This window comes from Oncorhynchus tshawytscha, linkage group LG07 (genome assembly GCF_018296145.1).
Source record: "Oncorhynchus tshawytscha isolate Ot180627B linkage group LG07, Otsh_v2.0, whole genome shotgun sequence".
Taxonomy (NCBI): domain Eukaryota; kingdom Metazoa; phylum Chordata; class Actinopteri; order Salmoniformes; family Salmonidae; genus Oncorhynchus; species Oncorhynchus tshawytscha.
Window position 1 is genome coordinate 10553196 of NC_056435.1, and position 5473 is coordinate 10558668.

Below are 5473 nucleotides of genomic sequence, written 5' to 3' on the forward strand. Positions count from 1 at the left end.
ATGTCTGCGTGGTCCCATAGTGTTTACCTTCAGGCATTTGGAAATTACTCCCAAGGATGAACCAGACTTGTGGAGGTCTACAATTTTAATTCTGAGGTCTTGGCAAATGATGTCACTTAACCTATCAGAAGCTTCTTACGCCATGACATCATTTTCTGAAATTTTCCAAGCTGTTTAAAGGCACAGTCAACTTAGTGTATGTGTAAACTTCTGACCCACTGGAATTTTGATACAGTGAATTATAAGTGAAATAATCTGTCTATAAACAATTGTTGGAAAAATGACTTGTGTCATGCACAAAGTAGACGTCCTAACCGACTTGCCAAAACTATAGTTTTTTAACAAGAAATATGTGGAGTGGTTGAAAAACAAGTTTTAATGACTCCAACCTAAGTGTATGTAAACTTCCGACTTCAACTGTAAGTGTTAGAAAAACATCTATCCTACTTTGTACCTGAGCATGTCACGTTCTGACCTTTTATTTCCTTTGTTTTGTCGTTCTTTAGTATGGTCAGGGCGTGAGTTGGGGTGGGCAGTCTATGTTTGTTTTTCTATGATTTTGGGATTTTTATGTTTTGGCCTAGTATGGTTCTCAATCAGAGGCAGGTGTCATTAGTTGTCTCTGATTGAGAATCATACTTAGGTAGCCTGGGTTTCACTGTTTGTTTGTGGGTGATTGTCTATGTTAGTTGCTTGTGTCAGCACAGTTCTCATTATAGCTTTACGGTCGTTATTCATTTATTGTTTTGTATAGTTTGTATTCAGTGTTCAGTGCTTTCTTTAATAAAAAAATCATTATGAACACATACCACGCTGCATTTTGGTCCGCTCCTTACGACGATCATGACAGAGCAATTTCAAGACTGGTAATCAACATACTGTACGAGATGTGCCTCTTCACAGTCAATTTCTCTTGATTACCACCTTCAAAAGAGTCTTATTCTGAGGTCATTATTTTTTGCTAGATTTACTTAGATGTTGTCAAAAACACTATACAGCTATAATTAAGAGGTATATTCATGATCTCTCCTGGATCTTCACACCCATGCACAGCCACACACTAGGTTGAGATGCACTTGCCTCTCCTAATGTTGTGGCTGGCTGGAAGTGCAAATATGCCATGACAAGCAATTTACTGTATGGAAGTGGTGAGCGACAGAACAGAATATTATAATCCTCCCACACAGAGACTCAACTTCCTGGCCTACCATACAAATAAAGGTTTTCTTGTGTTCCCTGTAGCAAGTAGTCTTTGGTTCAAACAGCTACACCCATTGAAGCTCAAAGTACTTCCTTATCAATCTCTGTTCTCCGTGAGTTATTTCAGTTTAGAGTTAGCCCTTCAGTCCGAGGAAGGACTCTCAAACCCTCACTCAGGAGACTGAAAGGTCCCACTGATCACTGTTACTGTCATTTTTATTTGACAAGTCTCAAATAAATTAGCCACTCGCTAGGAAATTGCTGTCATGTGGCTCTGGTGTTAAAGGAGTGCACTGCTACGGTAGCTGAGACTTGGGGATATTTTTCACGAGTGTCCCTGGACAAAGATCTGAGGGTCCATGTTTCACTATAGGCTGTGAGTGACAGCTGGTCATTTTGTTGGCCAAGTTGTTTATTCCTCTGACACGACTGTCCGCTGCCCTCACCTTGACTTAAATGCTTTTAGACATGTCTTATTTGTTTTCTAGTTATTTTTAGGTTTCATATCCTATCTACAAGGTTGGCACATTCACCAATGCCCATTTTCTCTCCTATGTTCTGTCAGTTTTTTTTGACCCGTTACGGACCACGTTAGACATTTCCTCATTCCCTAATATAACTCAAAGAGGCCAATGTATTCCGTTAGTTTGCAAATGGAAGTAGAATTGAAGTAGTCACATTTGCACTTACCCTCATCAGTCAGAGGAAAGGTAGATGGATAGATTGGAAGCTTATGGGAAAGGTTAACCTGGTGTAATGAGGGAGCGGAGGAAGGCAGGACAGAGATGGCGGGATGCTTGGAAAGGTCAGGGAGACACTGTCGGAGCGACGCTCTCAATCTGTCTCTCTCTCTCTCTCTTTATCTGTTTCACTATCTCTCTCTGCATAATGGATGCTGGTTACTGCATTATTACAGTCAAAGACTAAGCACCATGCCGCTCTCCTCTTTCACTCAGTCTAGTAACGGACTGAAAATGGCCTACTAATGAACTATTCATTCATAACTTTTACTGTGAAAAACACAATAAGTTCCTGACTGTAATTAATGTAATAAACAAATCAATCCAGGTGAAGTAGTTTTTTGCAGTCATGATAATTTCTTTAGATAGTACCTAGCATCCTGCAGGTTGAGAGCTTCAAGTTCTTTGGTGTCTACATCACCAACAAACTATCATGGTCCAAACACAGTCGTGAAGAGGGCACGACAAAGCCTATTCCCTCTCAGGAGACTGAAAAGATTAGATCATTGAAAAGTTCTACAGCTGCACCATTGTGAGCATCCTGACTGGGTGCATCACTGCCTGGTATGGCAACTGCTCGGCCTCCGACTGCAAGGCACTATAGAGGGTAGTGCGTTCGGCAGAGTACATCACTGGGGCCAAGCTTCCGGCCACCAGGGAACTCTATACCAGGTGGTGTCAGAGGAAGTCCCTAAAAATGGGCAAAGACTCCAGCCACCCTAGTCATAGACTGTTCTCTCTACTACCGCATGGCAGGCAGTATCGGAGCATCAAGTCTAGGTCCAAAAGGCTTCTAAACAGCTTCTACCACAAGCCATAAGACTCCTGAACAGCTAATAAAATGGCTACCCAGATTATTTTCATTGCCCCACCCCTCTTTTACGCTGCTGCTACTCTCTGTTTATTATCTATGCATAGTCGCTTTAACTTTACCTACATGTACATATTACCTCCATTACCTCGACTAACCGGTGCCCCTGCACATTGACTCTGTACCGGTACCCACTGTATATACAGTGGCAAGAAAAAGTATGTGAACCATTTGGAAATACCTGGATTTCTGCATAAATTGGTCATACAATTTGATCTGATCTTCATCTAGGTCGGAACAATAGACAAACACAGTCTGCTTAAACTAATAATACACAATTATACTTTTTCATGTCTTTATTGAACCCACCCTGTAAACATTCACAGTGCAGGGTGGGAAAAGTATGTGAACCCTTGGATTTAATAACTGGTTGACCCTCCTTTGGCAGCAATAACCTCAACCAAACGTTTTCTGTAGTTGCAGATCAGACCTGCACAACGGTCAGGAGGAATTTTGGACCATTCCTCTTTACAAAACTGTTTCAGTTCAGCAGTTCTTGGAATGCTTGGGATGTCTGGTGTGTACTGCTCTCTTAAGGTCAAGCCACAGCATCTCAAATCGGGTTGAGGTTCGGATTCTGACTGGTTCACTCCAGAAGGGGTATTTTCTTCCGTTGAAGCCATTCTGTTGTTAATTTACTTCTGTGTTTTGGGTCATTGTCCTGTTGCATCACCTTAAATTGAAGTACAGATAGCTTAAAATTTTCTGCAAAATGTCTTGATAAACTTGGAAATTAATTTTTCCTTTGAAGATAGCAAGCTGTCCAGGCCCTGAGGCAGCAAAGCAGCCCCAAACCATGATGCTCCCTCCACCATACTTTACAGCTGGGATGAGGTTTTGATGTTGGTGTGCTGTGCATTTTTTTCTCCACACATAGTGTTGTGTGTTCCTTCCAAACAACTCAACTGTAGCTTCATCTGTCCACATAATATTTTGCCGGTAGGCTGTGGAAAATCCAGGTGCACTTTTGCAAACTTCAGACGTGCAGCAATGTTATTTTTTGGACAGCAGTGGCTGCGCTGTGCTCTTGCAGTAATCTTTGCAGGATGGCCACTCCTAGGGAGAGTAGCAACAGTGCTGAACTTTCTCCATGTATAGAAAATTTGTCTTACTGTGGACTGATGATCATCAAGGCTTTTAGAGATACTTTTGTAACCCTTTCCAACTTTATGCAAGTCAACAATTCTTAATCTTAGGTCTTCTGAGATCTCTTTTGTTCGAGGCATGGTTCACATCAGGCAATAATTCTTGTGAATAGCAAACTCAAATTTTGTGAGTGTTTTTTATAGGGCAAGGCAGCTCTAACCAATATCTCCAATCTTGCCTCATTGATTGGACTCCTGGTAGCTGACTCCTGACTCCAATTAGCTTTTGGAGAAGTCATTAGCCTAGGGGTTCACATACTTTTTCCAACCTACACTGTGAATGTTTAAATGATGTATTCACTATAGACAAGAAAAATACAATACTTTGTGTGTTATTAGTTTAAGCACACTGTCTATTGTTGATGCCCAATTTATGCAGAAATCCAGGTAATTCTAAAGGGTTCACATACTTTTTCTTGCCACTGTAGCCACGCTACTGTTATTGTACTGCTTCTCTTCCATGATTTTGTTTTACTTTTCTTTTTTTTACGTATCTATATTTTTTTATTGAACACATTTTTCTTAAAACTGCATTGTTGGTTAAGGGCTTGTAAAGGAAGCATTTCACCCGTTGTATTCGGCGCACGTGACAAATACGATTTGATAATCATACACAGGTGAGGAACTAGGGAAGACAAAGCTCTCGGGTAATGTGGCATCATCCTCCTCCTCACCATGTATATCTCTGTAGCTGTCACAGCAGCTAGAGGAAGACACATCGTCTCATTACCGGCATGTGTCCCAAAAGGACTCAGTCAACTGTTCTATTATTTGCTCCTCTGTAACCAACCGGAGGCCAATGTTGCTGGCTTTCTTGTTTCTCCACATCCAGACTAGATTTCTTTGAATGTTTCCCTTTTGCTTGATAATGAGTTGAACTAGTAGGAGGTGCACAACTTTGCTGATGTGCAAATGCTTAGTACCACTTTTTGAATGTTGAACGAGCCTTCTTCTTCCACTGCATGCCATTTTATGTTGATAGGAGGAAGGAGAGGAGAACAACAGCAGTGGTGTGGACCAGAGTATAACAGCACGGTTTTGGTTTTTAGGATCAGCCCCCAGCTTGTAATTGTATTATTAACTAGCTGAGGGCAGGGGAGAGGGTAATGGTCTACTTCATCACTCTGGGCCTCTAGAACCGCTTCTTCCCGAGTGATCTATGATGTCACAAGTCATCTCAATCATCCAACCACCCTGCTTTTCCCTAGTCTCCTAAAACTAAAGCTTGCCTTGGAGGGGAAAAAAAAAGAAACAAATGGCCGCATAAGAGGATTACTCATAAATATGCTCTTCCCGCACTTTTTAGGAGTTTTCTTTTCCTGGTTTGTGAAAGTGTGGGGTAAATTATATTGCGGATAAATCACAATGCCAGACTTTGATCATATATGTTTTCAGCACATTATGACAGATAACAGTGTGTAACTTTGTACTGACCCAAGCTCAGCTGGAAGAGGCAAAAGAGATTTGGGATAGCGAGATAAGAATAACACATATCAAATCACGACATATACTGTTAT